The 14,652-nt window shown below is 33.4% G+C and overlaps 1 long non-coding RNA gene across 1 annotated transcript; it reads left to right on the plus strand.

Moving 5' to 3' along the window:
- The first annotated feature begins 11,631 nt into the window (after positions 1-11,631).
- Positions 11,632-13,834, plus strand: LOC130738176 (uncharacterized). Its single transcript, XR_009019248.1, has 5 exons — positions 11,632-12,646; positions 12,884-12,928; positions 13,004-13,094; positions 13,196-13,308; positions 13,478-13,834. It is a non-coding gene; the product is annotated as an uncharacterized LOC130738176 (long non-coding RNA).
- Positions 13,835-14,652: the final 818 nt, after the last annotated feature.

Here is a 14,652-nt window from a genome sequence, read left to right on the forward strand (position 1 = left end):
CTTTACAGAATCTACGTAAACACTCCAGTGCTGTAGTACCTCCGATTTTGATGTACTCATCGACTGCATCTGCTGCCACACCATATGCTAACATTCGCATTGTTGTGGTGCATTTTGCTAAGGGCGATATACCTTCTTTCTTCGCTGCATCAACTCGCTGGGTGAAGTAGTTATCACTACTTGAAAGGTCCGCAACGATTCGAAGGAAAACATGTTTTTGCATCCGATACCGACGACGAAACATTGCATCGTCATATGTAGGCTCATTGGCAAAGTAGTCCTCAATTAGCCTTCGGTTTGCCGCTTCATGATCTCTACTGACATATTTTCTGCTACGAGGTGCCCTATCTTCCAATATTTTTGTTCGACGCTCCCTAACTTGGTTGAGTATAAAAGCTTCTTCAAGTTCAGAATTTTGAAGGTATGTTGCCATATCAAAAGGATTTGGAACTGGATTTTCAAAAGAATCCATTTGTTTGGAAATTGGAAGAGATTTGGGATATTGGTTGTTGAGATTTTCACAAGAATTCGAAGTAGACTGGAAGAGATTTGAGATATTGGTACATCAATGGATCTATGAATCCATATATATAAGCACTACAGACTTGACACCACTGGTGGATTCGAAATAAGTTACCAACTAGAGTTAATAATCGGAAAAGGACAAGATTCGAATTGAGTGGAACATATTCAAACACAAGAACCCATACATTAAAGCCAAGCACTACAGACTTGACACCACTGGTGGATTCGAAATAAGTTATCAACTAGAGTTAATAATCGGAAAAGGACAGGATTCGAATTGAGTGGAACATATTCAAACACAAGAACCCATACATTAAAGCCAAGCACTACAGACTTGACACCACTGGTGGATTCGAAATAAGTTATCAACTAGAGTTAATAATCGGAAAAGGACAGGATTCGAATTGAGTGGAACATATTCAAACACAAGAACCCATACATTAAAGCCAAGCACTACAGACTTGACACCACTGGTGGATTCGAAATAAGTTATCAACTAGAGTTAATAATCGGAAAAGGACAAGATTCGAATTGAGTGGAACATATTCAAACACAAGAACCCATACATTAAAGCCAAGCACTACAGACTTGACACCACTGGTGGATTCGAAATAAGTTGTCAACTAGAGTTAATAATCGGAAAAGGACATGATTCGAATTGAGTGGAACATATTCAAACACAAGAACCCATACATTAAAGCCAAGCACTACAGACTTGACACCACTGGTGGATTCGAAATAAGTTATCAACTAGAGTTAATTAATAATCGGAAAAGGACAAGATTCGAATTGAGTGGAACATATTCAAACACAATAATCCATACATTAAAGCCAAACACTACATACTTGACACCACTGACAAATTATTAAAGCAAACACTACAGACTCGACACCACTAACAAGTTATTAAAGCAAACACTACAAACTTGACACCACTGACAAATTTGACCGAATACAGACAAATACTCGATTGAAATTAATTCCCAAACAGCTCTTGGGACAACTTCTTCAACAGCTCTTTCTTATGGTCATCGAGGTTCTCTTCGGAAGTTAGCCTTAGATACAAATTGGTTTTCATCAATTGGTTAGTCTCTGCTTGCACCGATGATATCTTCTCCAATTGTACAAGCTCTTTCTCCTTCATACCTTCGAATTTATCCCAACCCCATCCTTTGTCCTCCTCCAAGGGAGCTTCTCTACTTTTCTTTTTATTCTTTCTTTTAGCTGCCTCCCTACCGATTGGACGAGGAATTGATCCTATAGAGGTTGAGCCACATGCATCACTGTCGTGAGATCTCTTAGATCCACTACTTGCTGAGCCACTATTTCCTCCTACTTGACTACAAAAACGTGGCAGATCACGGAGTTGCATCCATTCTTCCATCAAAGTAAATTGAACATTCTTCCCACAGGCGAATAATTCCCGCGCTTTTGCCAAAACATCATTTTCCGACCAACCGCTTCTTGCTGACGCTTAGCGGCATCATAAGCGCCAATCAATTTACCCAGTATTTTGTTCATATAATTCCAGCGGTTTCGGCATGCAATTCCATCACGCGGAGGATCGAATGAGCAATGCTCATTACAATACTCAGCAATATCTCTCCAAAATGTTTCTCCTTTATGGTTTTTCCCCAGAACACTGTTTGTTCCACAGTTAATCCACCCACTAATTAGCACCAAATTTTGTGCAGTGCTCCATGCTGGTGAGTGGGTTTTCTTGCTCTTAGGAGTTGTATCCTCTTGATTTGGAGTGAATTGATTAGCAGCTGTCATGCCACCAAGAGTCATTTGTGTTGAAAATTCAGGAAATTCAGGTGCATCAACACTTGGAAAATTTTCATTCACCATTGCCATATAACCACTAGACGGGGGTGTTTGAGATGGATATCTTATAGAGGGATGAAAGGATGACTGGTTGGAATTTGGTGCAAAATTGTTGGGATTTTGAGGACGTGGGTAGGAAAATTGACTTGAATCTTGATAATTGTTGGGATTTTGAGGACGTGGGTAGGAAAATTGATTTGGATCTTCATAATTGTTGTGATTTTGAGTACGTGAGTAGAAATATTGATTTGAATCTTGATAATCGTTGAGATTTTGATGACGTTGGTTGGGAAAATGATTTGGATCTGGATAATTGTTGAGATTTTGGTAGTTATTTGGGTAGTTAGAAAAATTCTGGGTGTTGTAATGGTGATTGTTGGGATCCATTTCAAAACAAAGGCTAATAGAAAGATAATAAGATGGTGAGAGAGATAATAAGATGGTGAAAAACTTGGTTTTTTTCTGTGTCCAAATCAAACGAACCAAGTCTCTATTTATAGAGAAAAAAAAAATCATGAATTTTGGTATAATTTTTTTTTTCAGAAAATATTTTTTTTGATGAAATAATTGAGTTCAAAAGATAAGGGTAAAAGAAATCAGGCGAACTAGTCAGAAATTGACACGTGGCAAAGCAAAAAAAAAAAGCGGGCCTTGTCTGCGCGTGTCGTGCACGCGCCTGACGGTGGCCACTGGCCTCGCGCCACGTGGCACACCGCAGGCAACTCAACATTGTTGAACATTTTTAACATTTTTCCCCTCTCTCCTCACTCTCAACAACCTTCAACAACCATTACAACCATTCAACAATCTTCAACAATTTTCAACACCCATTTTCATCAACCATTGCACTTGGTCTTATATTGGCTGCGTGTTCTGTTACTTTTTCTTTTTGTTCAAGTCACCTGATCCCACAAAATCCAAAACCTATATCTTTCACACCAGCAACGTGTCATATAGCAATTGGTCCCAACTTTAAGGTTGAATTCCAGTGCTCCACGCACCACCATTCTTACGGTGGACCTTCGTCATGATTATAGCACGTGGCAGAGAAGAAAATATCAACCGCTGGATCTCCGCAGGTGCGTGGTAGATTTCATGGAACAGCAGCGCCGGATCCGCTCTTTTATTCCTGATTTTAACATTAAATAAAAATTAGATAAATAAGATAAAAATCTCAAAATAAACCAACTAAATTCTAATCAAATCTATAATTCAAAAAGTCCTAATTAAAGATAGATAAAAACTAACAAAATAAAAATAAGATAACAACTTAAAATAAACTTATCTAATCCTAAATTAAAGTAAATAAATCCTAATAATAATTAAATAAAATATAAAGCTAATTTAAATTCTAATAAAATCTAGAAAAATAATATAAAATGTAGAAAAATACTAAAACTAAATAAAAATATTAAAATGCATGAAATAGGCCTAGAGTGTCCAAAAATGATTAAAATATCTTAAATAATACATTAAAATGCATGCAAATAAACTAGGAAAATAGCCTTAAATCTCGGGTCATCATATACATAATAAAATTCACCTACATTAGACATGGTCCTCAACGACAATCAAGAATTAAAATCCACAATATTTTCTGTCTAAAATAAATTATACTTTGTGGATAAAAGGTACAATCCATGTCCGTCCTACAAAAAATAGAGCATGATGTTCGTTAATCTCCAACTTCAATTATGAACCATTATCTTCTTTAAGTTTCATACCACTCTTAACTTTCATCTTAACCTCGTCTAAATAGAGCAAAACTACAAAAAAAAAGGAAAGCCAGGACATAATCTGTCAGTAACAACCATGAAATACATAAATTTACTGCTAGCGACAAAATTATTAAGTAATCTAACCATTGGGTTGATGTTGAGAAGAAGATGGAATTGTGACGACAGGGACATGTGAGGATCAGGATAAGAATGAAACATTTATGTCATGGGAAATTGGGGAATATTGGAAGCCCATGTAGGAAGTTCATATGAGGATATGTGAAGTAACTTTGGGGAGCATTCACAACACGTGAGGGTAAGTTCACACCAACCCTTTTCAAGACACGATTGTTACCTTTCTTATTTCAAAATTAGAATTACAAATTTAGAATTATAACAAACTTCAAAAAAAAATTCAGTACAATTGAGATTAACGTACATTTTCGTTCATAGATTTTGCGTCGAAGGATTCACATGTGGATTCTTCAACTTTCACTTATCGCGACCACCATTACTTTCTACTTTCTACAAAATTCAGAAACGCACAATTGTAACATAGTTTCATAATCAATCAAAAGTAAGACAAATATCAGACATACCTTTGCTTTACGTTTAATGGCTTTACTATCATTAGCAACTACTTTATTATCTACCCCCAACCCTTGGTCAGTTTCCTGTTACCGACAAATAAAAACACAATTATCGTCAATTACCAAATAATGATGATTGTTAGTTTAATATATTACTGGTAAGAATGAGAGGTTACCACATGATTGTTGTTTTCATCATCCAATTCAACATAAGATTCACCTAGATCATTATTTCTAGACCTTGAACAACAACAAATTGAGGACATCTTCGAACTGTATGACCAACTTTCCTACAATTGGACAGTTTCTCCGCTTCGTACCAAATTTTTTCTTTCATCAACGGCCTCTCGCCTTCACAAATATCGGGTCTTGAACATTAATAAAGGCAGTATTACCATGGGAACTTGGATTACGACGCTTTTGAAACTTAGAGACAAGCTTATATACATCTTCAATGACACTTACAAAGTTAGCAACATTATCAAACGCAACTTCGATTAAAATGTTGCATGCACCAGCCAATGCACCCCTCTGCAACATTTGGTGTTTTTTAGCATCAAGATCAATAGTAGGAAGTGAGTACATGTAATCAACCATTACTAACTTTAACCACCTCTTAAATATGAGAGTAGCAGGAAAATCATTTATATTCTCACTTTTCATCGCACATATTATATGACGACAAGGAATGCTAGAGTACTCAAACAAACCATAATCACATACAAATTTGTCTTGACTATTATCATATAGGATAACATATACAACACTTCGACTACTAAAACGTTTCCTCATTTTAAGCCTAACAATATTACCCACAATTGATGCGTCTTCAATCTCATTTTTCACTTCAGCAAACACATTCCTTGGAAGTATGTTTGCAACACCTTGTTCAATGCGGGCCAAAGTTGTTGTTGTGACAAGCTCTCCATAAGAAGACTTAAAATCAGACACTAACTCATTATGTCTGTATTGTTTTACAGCACTTTCCAAATTTTGCAAACAGTCAAAAAGATAATTTTTACCATGCACAAAACCTCTTAATGAAAGAGTGGATACCTTTACACAATGAAGTAGTTCTGATACCAGCAAAGAATTTATCTCGCATGTAAGCACCTGCCCACAAACTCTTCATGCCATACATCATCCTCGCCCAATTGTTCTCCGATAAATCATATTTCTCAATCACGCTTGCCCCCCAGCTTCAAATTTATCTGGGCTGAAAGTAGCATAAATCAAGGTCTTGAAGTCTTTCGTAAATTCCAGATTTGCACCATGCTCTATAGCCTTCCACAATCACATACAAAACGATTGTCATATTTATGACGGTCGTAACCATAGAAAACTACCAATGGTTTGTTTTATTTGTTCTTCTTGTATGTTCTGTCAAACGCAATGACATCACCAAAAACAATGTAATCCATATGAGTAACTCCATCAAACCAAAACAAGTTTTCAAAACGCTCATCACTTGATTTAGTGAATTTGTAGAAGAACATTGGGTCATTATATGTCTTTCCTTCTAAGTACGAAAGGACAACTACTGAATCACCATTTTGAATTCTTTATCTCTTCTGTTTTGCAATGTGGTTGAACAAGTCTGTTTTCAAAAACCTAATGACTCATGTCCGCCCTTTTGTCCCAACATCAAGCCCATGATATTGCAAGCTCTAACACCGTATAAATCCATACCATCAACTTGAGACTTGGCAACTTCACTGAATCCACGATATGAAGGAATCAAGTGAATGTTCTCTAGAGGGGTCAAGTCATGGTTGTGCTTCTCTTTAAAAAATGTAACTGTCCATTTCAAAGTCTTTCCATCAAAACGAAACCGAATTTTGGCCGGACATGAAACTCTTGTAATAGGCTTTGCTTTCCTCACACGATGAATCTTCTTGAAATGTTTTTGGTCTCTCTAGCCTTGTCTAATGCACACTAACTGCCTTGTGACAACATTTCCATTTCCATCACGATAAACGTCGTCTTTCCTTGAAACAAAACCATAACACTTTGCATATTTCTCATGAAAATCACATGCTTCAGCCTCATAAGAGAATTTAAAATCTATTATTTCTTCTGCAGCCAACATTATTATTGATTTTAGTCCTTCACCCTCGTTACTGGTTTTCCATCTTTATCCTTGTCATCGTCATTGTCATGGGTAGGCACATCTTGACAACTTATATTGTTATCCTCCACATTTTTATATCTTCATCAGCACGTAGGTTAACACAATCCTCCTCAACCAATTTAGCCATTGATCAAAATCTGTTGCCATTTAAAACTATACATGTTAAGAATGGAAACTGTAAACACATAGTCACCCTAATTGAAAATAATATACAAGATGAAAACCATTTATTCAAAAAAAAAAGAACCATAACCAATGCAACCATATACCAACAATGAAATTCGAATAGTCTACGAAACTATAAACAACGACTCAAAGATAACAACGATTAAGAAACAATTCATAGACAACACAATACACACAAAAAAGAAAATAGCAAAGATAAACTTAGACTGGAAAGAATTATAACCAGACATAGCTATCAAAAGAAGCAAAACTAAAAATTGGGCATGAAGCACCAAAAAACATCATCATTCCCTCCCTATTTTGAACCAAGCTAGAGAATGCAGCAAAACCATATTCTAGACCCAATAAGCATACCAGATAAGAAGAAAAATTATGAATTCATCGAATTATAACCATACACAACTATCGAAAGGAAGCAACATTACCAATTGAGCATGAAGCAGCAAAAACATCATTGTCCCCTCCCTACTTCGAACCAAGCTAGAGAATGCAACAAAACCATACACTAGACCCAATAAATATACCAGATGAGAAGAAGAATTATGAATCAACTCAGCAAACGCCCTTCTTTTCGAATGCGAGAAACGAATCCCCAAATTTTCCCTCTTCAAAACCCTAATTTGATTTTCTGTAATTTGGAAACTCAATTTGATGAAGTGAATCAATCCTTAAGCCAGATGCGTCCTCTGCGATTTAGCCTCAACCTATCTCCAATTTCTTGTATGTCTGCACAAGGGTCTCGTTTGCGATTGTGAGCTTGCTGAAGCAGAGTAAGAAACCTCGACATTGAGAAAAGGCTCGTTAGAATTTTGGAGAAGATTTTTATCTCAACATAAATAAAATAAGTTTCTAAATATGCAAGGTAAATCAGTGGGGCCAAATGCTTAAATAATAAAACTGGTAGGGCTATACAAAATTACCTGATACCTCAAACAGATCATCATAAAAATATTTCATATGGCATTTCTCTATTGGTCCACATCACTTCCGCAACGTATCCAAATTTTTACGACGGCACCAGAAAATTCTCCAGGAAAAATTGGGTTAAATCACCAATTGCTTTGGTGTACCAATCATATTATAACATGTGTTCTTATATTATCCACCTCACTTAATTAAATTTTTTTATTTTATATTTTTCGTAGTATTTAATTTATTGAATAATTTTTTTTTAGAGTAAACCTATCTATTTTGATAATAGCATATGACTCATTTTCTAAAGAAAAAAAAAAAAAAACAGAATCCCCACTCCCCATTTTCTTCCACATGTTCTTCTCTTCTACAGCAACAACCTCATAAGCGAAATTAAAAATATTATCTTCATGTTGGTTATATATATATATATTTATTAGCATATTTAAAATTAAAATATAAGCATAAAAATAGCTATGGGACATATGGGTTGAGGTTGGAAGGTTCATAAATCAATTCTTGAAGGATGCAATTTGCATTTCCGATGTAACAAAAAAATATAAGCATAAGAATAGTGGTTATTTAGTATAAAATCATTTAGGAGTTATATATATATATTATATAAAAATTAATACATTTATAACCTTAAAGGTTAAATTGCTCATGTAAAATATATTACATATAGCTAGCTAATTAACTCTAATATTTGAAGATCTATCTCTGAAATTTAAGATATCACTTAAAAAGAATCAATTTCTCGAAAAATAAAATCAATATGATGATAGGAACACTAAACCTTGAAGTCTTTAACTAATATGTGAATTAAAAGTCATATCTTAATAATATATAAAGCTCATCCACCAAAGTGGGCCATAATGCTTTCTAATTTCCACATGTCATGTTTTTATTGGGTGTTTTCATTGAATTTCCACATGTCTATTTCTCATTGGTCCAAATCCTTAATTTTTGATTGGTCGACATTAATTACAACATTAAACAATAAATAAGTAAATACATAAATCAAACAATTTGAAATTTGGTCGACATTAATTGGAACGAATAATATTAATTATTAATACTATTTAATGCACAATTTAAAAAGAAAAAATTAAATTAAAAATTCGAAATTAGTTATACGGTACCAATAAAAAATAATTTCTATTTCTGCAAATTTAGAATTTGAAATGAAAAATTAATATTCAATTTTTTTATCATTAATAAATTAATTCTCAAATTTTTACATTTAAAATTTAAATTTCGTTTAACATTTAAATTTTTTACAAAATAATTAATATTAGATTGGTTTTAAAATGGGTAAGATGAGCAAATAAATATTTAAAAATAAAATAATATTGATTTTTAATTTACAACATCAATATAAAAAAATTATTATTTTTTCAAATATATTTTTTTTTTCTAAGAAAAATCGGTATTTTTTAATTTAAAGCATCAGTATTTTTGGAAATCTGATTATGTCTTTTTTTCAGGTCAATTTAATAGGTTTCCTGTTTGAAAAAATGATTAAGTTTTTTATTCTGAATTAAATTGATTGACGATCTCATCAAATCAACAAAATAATCAATTTAATATTATTTAATGCATAATTAGTCAATGTTTCTTTTCTATTGGTTGTTACAATGATTTTCCAAATATCTCATTCTAATTGGTCCACATTGATGACTTCTCATTGGTCCAAATTTATGACTCATTAAATCAATAAATTCAAAATTTAAATCATTCAATCAATTAATTTTAAAATTCAAAATTCGAATCATGTTTAATTAGGAATTTTTTTTGTTTGAAAAATGTTTAATTAGGAATTAGACAATATGTTAATGACACATGTGGAACCGGTGATAAATTTGGAAATATATCAAGTTGTTAGCAAATTTAAGAATTATTAAGTCCTATTTGAAAAAGTTAAAAAAAAGTCCTATTTGAAACCTCTCTATTATCTTTCTGATTTTTTTTTACGTTCCTTTCTTTTTTATATTTATATCTAATACTAAATGCTTACATCCAACCCATTAACATATTCCTGGCCATTCAGATTTTTTCGTTTTAAACAAATTTGAATACAATCTATCTTCATTTTGAAAATATCATTTAAAACCCACCACTATAAACCCCAAAGACCAATAACAACTAGCCCCCTTTTTTCTGTTATTTGTTTAATTATTTTTCTTTCTCTAATGCCACTATGACTTAACTCATTGAAGTCTCATGTATGATGTATCCCTTAATTTATATTTTGATTTTTTTACCAACATACTAATATCTCATATTAATTACTAACCATATTTTGTCCCCAACTACTAAAATTTGAACCTATCATCTTCTTTCTTAAAAACAATTTAAATCATTATTATTTTCCTTTTATAAACTTGAGTTCAAACATCTTCCTTTTATAAACCACCTCCTTCATTCATCAATTAAAATTAAATATCTTTATGGCCAATTTGAATTCTAACTATTTCCATTTTGAATAATAACTATATGCCTTCCTTGATTTTTTTTTAACGTGCTTTCCTTGATAATGGACAAGTAAAATTATTCATGTGCTTATTATTAGTCTTGAAAATAATTCCAATGTAATTATTTGCCTTTAATTATTTTCTCTACAATTTTCTGCAACTTATGTTTTTTTTTTTTTGACAGCAAAAAGATTAACTTTATTAATATTGAAACCTCCATGAGAACAACACCCTCATGAAACTTGAAAACCAACCAAAAGCAACCCAACTCTTGCTTATAGTTTGAGCCTCATTAAAACCTCTCTAAGGTAAAACCCAATGGGAAAAAACCTAGAGTAGGAAAAAGAGTACAACAAACTATAAAGAGCAAATGAACAATACACCATGCCATACCATTACAATCACCCCAGAAAAAAAAACATGAAAAAGCAAAAGCAGCCTGTATTCAACCCATTTTTATGACACAAAATATCACCTAAAGTAACCAATGCCCAGCATTCAACTCCCCATTCAAAGGCCAGTCCATAAACAAAATCCTTCCGAGCTATTCACGCATAGATTCCCCAGAACTACCAGCACAACAACACTTAGCCACTGCCACTGCCAAACTTAAAGATTGATTTGATTGAACAAATATTAAACATGGTAATACCCCTCCAAAAAAAAAAGACACGACTATACCTCCACAATGAACATTCCACCCAATTCATATACCATAGAATTTCCCTTCAATTATCAAATTAAAAGGACACAATCTGCAATCTGAACAAATTCATCACAGGCACATTCTGCAATCCACATCATTGTTAAAAGTCCCTTCTAAGACAGCACCCAGTAAAAGACAAAGAAACCACCCTTACTGACACCAGCATAATTAATCACCCGCAAGAATTGAAAGACATCAAATTCCCACACCTTTATCCATCCACATCCACTAACAACCTTGCCTCCATGAAACATATGCCTGATCTGTCACACAATCACACCCCACTTTCTACTGAACCGAGTCTACAACAACTAGCACCCATTAAACCATTGAAAACTTTCCACAAAACCACCAAATTATCTCCACTCTTATAACCAAACGCACAAAAATCAGCACCATAGATAAGGCATGCCACATACCAGATAATCAACCACATTTCAGCCAATACAACCCAAAAAAAAAAAATCTGCATAAACCCTGCATTATACCTGCCTGAACCCTGCATTATACTTTCATCATAGTGATAGTCACCCACACAACTCAGACCTCCACCCTCACCAGGTCCTCACCAGATTCAGCTACACCCCAAATTGCCTCATCACTATCCTCTGATCATATAATGACAGAACACACATCCTCCAAAGCACCCTCATTTGACAGCAAAGAAATTCCATGACATAACATATACATTGTACACATCTTCTCTTACTACCTCCCATCAGCACCAGCATTGACTTCAAGGCTGGAAAGTTACTGTAGATTAGGGTGGTTTTCTCTGATCTGAATCTCGAGCCTTCTGATCATCTCCTCATCAGCACCATTATAAACAACCCCTAAACGCTTCGCCAATCTCCAAGTCTGCCTTGCTCTAGAACTTATGCCTTCACCGCCTGAATCTTCATCTGACCAAGCATGAACCTCTTCCTCCACCCGCTGCTTTTTCGGCTTGTTTTTACTACCCTTTGGTCTACCTCTTTTTGCACGACTTTTCCCATCTAATTTTCTGCCCCGAGTACCGCCTGGAATCCCTCCTTTATTGCGCCCCCTTCGTTGCTTCACAGCAGCTAAAATTGCGTCATCAGAATAAACCCTTTCTTCAAACTCTGTTTCAACATGATCCTCTATCCCAGTCTCAAACTTGCAATTCTTCGCAGGAATGGGCTCTTCAAAATTAATTTGGGACGCCCCCATCTTCTGACCCACTGTTATTTTTAATGTTTCTGACCCACCAACATTAAGCCTCGCCAAAGCTTTTAAATTTTAGCACAAATTATTTTGATTGGTTTATTTTGCCAACCCATGTTGACTTATTTCATGAGGCTTCAACTATAAATAACACATAAAGTTTAGCGTTCAAAACATTAATCCTTCTTTCTCCAACCGTCTGCGTTTTTAGTTTTGTATTTCTATATAATTTTTACCTCATCTTTCTCACAATTTTTGTTGTTGTTCTGAATTATTTGCTTCTCCCTGCATTAGATTTCGTACTCAACAAAGGTTATCATGAATGCGGAAATCCCCTAAAGAGGAGCAAAATCTGAAATCTCTACACACCGGGATGTTTGTTGAAGTATATTGTGAGTTTGAATTTTTACTTGCCTTCTCCTTATTTTCATGATATATATTTACTTGCACCCGTTCTAATGCACGAAATCATGATTTATAGTGTTCTTTCCATGTGAAAGTATTGCTTAATATGGATATATGTGCACTTGTGGTGAACTTAGGCATGGATGATCTATCAACAGTGCCAAAAGGCATCTTTGTCGGCAGTATTTGATTTTTTCCTTGACATTCTTTATTTTTCTGGGCAGGAACTGAAGAAGATTGGATTTTTTACAACTCTGCTTCTCTCATGTGTGAGTTCTTAACCTTTGATTATTTTTTGTGCCTTTTGATCGTTTGTGACTGCTTATTGATGATTGTGTTTTTAGTATGGTTGTTGAAAGTGTGAAAGATATTATGTTGACGGGTCTTAGATGAAGTGAGATAACAGTTCCCTCCATTGTTAGTCGTTGCAAACAGGTTTTTTTTCATGATAATTTTGATTAGTAATTCTTTATAATTTTTTTGCCCCATTTTTCACAATTTTTTTGTTCTGAACTTATTGCTTCTCCCTGCATTAGATTTTGCTCTTGGCTTTTAAGAAAATTGGCTATGCCTTCTAGAATTGATTGTTAGGAAAACCGGGATAATTTCCAGGAAATTTCAAAGCCCAAATTCAATTGTCTTTTATTTGGTAAGTCTTCATTATTAATTTATAATTGCTCATTCTCTTTTTTGAACGTTACTTGCTCATTCTTACATTACAATTCATTGTTACACTTTTATGGTTTCATTTAAGTTTTTTTTATATTTCTGAATCTTGATGGTAGCCTAAATAAATAAAATGATCTTTTGAGTTGTAGGTTATCAACACACATTCTGCATGTGCTTCAGTTTCCTCTTTACAAGAAAAGCTCCAGGGACAAAGATAGTGCACTGGCGGAAAATATTGTGACTATTGTTCATGATGGAATAGAAAGGAGGAACTCAAATTTTCCAGAGTTACCAAAATTAGAAACAACATACAAAATTTTCAGTGTATTCTAATAAGTGAAAATAAGGCTCTTATGCCACTACTACATGCTTCTGACCTTATGTTTAGAAATTTCTCTCGAAGAACCACACCATTTTGCCTTGGTTGAGACAAATGGACACCTAGACAGTGAAAATATAATCAGTGTTGGTTTTTTTATTGATTATATATTATTGTTCTTTTCATTATTTTTACTCTTCTAAATCATGTAATGAGACTAATGGACATATAAACGGTAGAAATATAATAAGTGTTGGTATTTTTTACTAATATATATTATTGTTCTTTCATTATTCTTCACACTTCTAGATCTTGAAAAGGGAATGAAGTTGAACACCGTAAATTAATTAGTGTAACTAATTTTTTGGCAAGTCAATCTTTTGAAAACAAAATGGAATTAAAAGTTGTACAAAACTCGGTGCTACGTTAATGGTAAAAGTTGTTATCGTTAACAATTATTTTGATTTGTTTTAAAAAAAATTGTTTGAAAAATTGTTTTGTAGATTTAAGGGCAAGACCCAAAGGGTGAGCGAGTATCGGATGTTTATACAAAAAAAATGTGGACAAGACCCTTTGTAATTGCAAATTTTTTGAACGTAGCATTGAGACTTATATCATCATCTTAAACTCTGTAATAACAAAAAAAAAATTAAATATCAACTCATTGAATATAGTTAACTACTCTCACTTATCTCAAGGAGTTTATTAACTACTACCTAATATAACATATGATCAATTTTGAGAGCATTTTAATATAAATTTATATTTTTTTTCACAAGTTTAAAAGTAAATATGTATATAAAAATACAAAATTTTGATACTAATAATTTATGATATACGAAGATTAGAATAAATAAACATATAACTACAATATTTTTTATGTATAAGTTACATTGTAAAAACTTTTTATGGGGAGAAACATTTTGCATGAAAGTAATTTCAAGTTGAAACTAATAGAAAATATTTTAATATAGTTTTATTACTTTTATAGAAATACTTTAATTT

Source organism: Lotus japonicus, chromosome 2, assembly GCF_012489685.1.
Source record: "Lotus japonicus ecotype B-129 chromosome 2, LjGifu_v1.2".
Taxonomy (NCBI): domain Eukaryota; kingdom Viridiplantae; phylum Streptophyta; class Magnoliopsida; order Fabales; family Fabaceae; genus Lotus; species Lotus japonicus.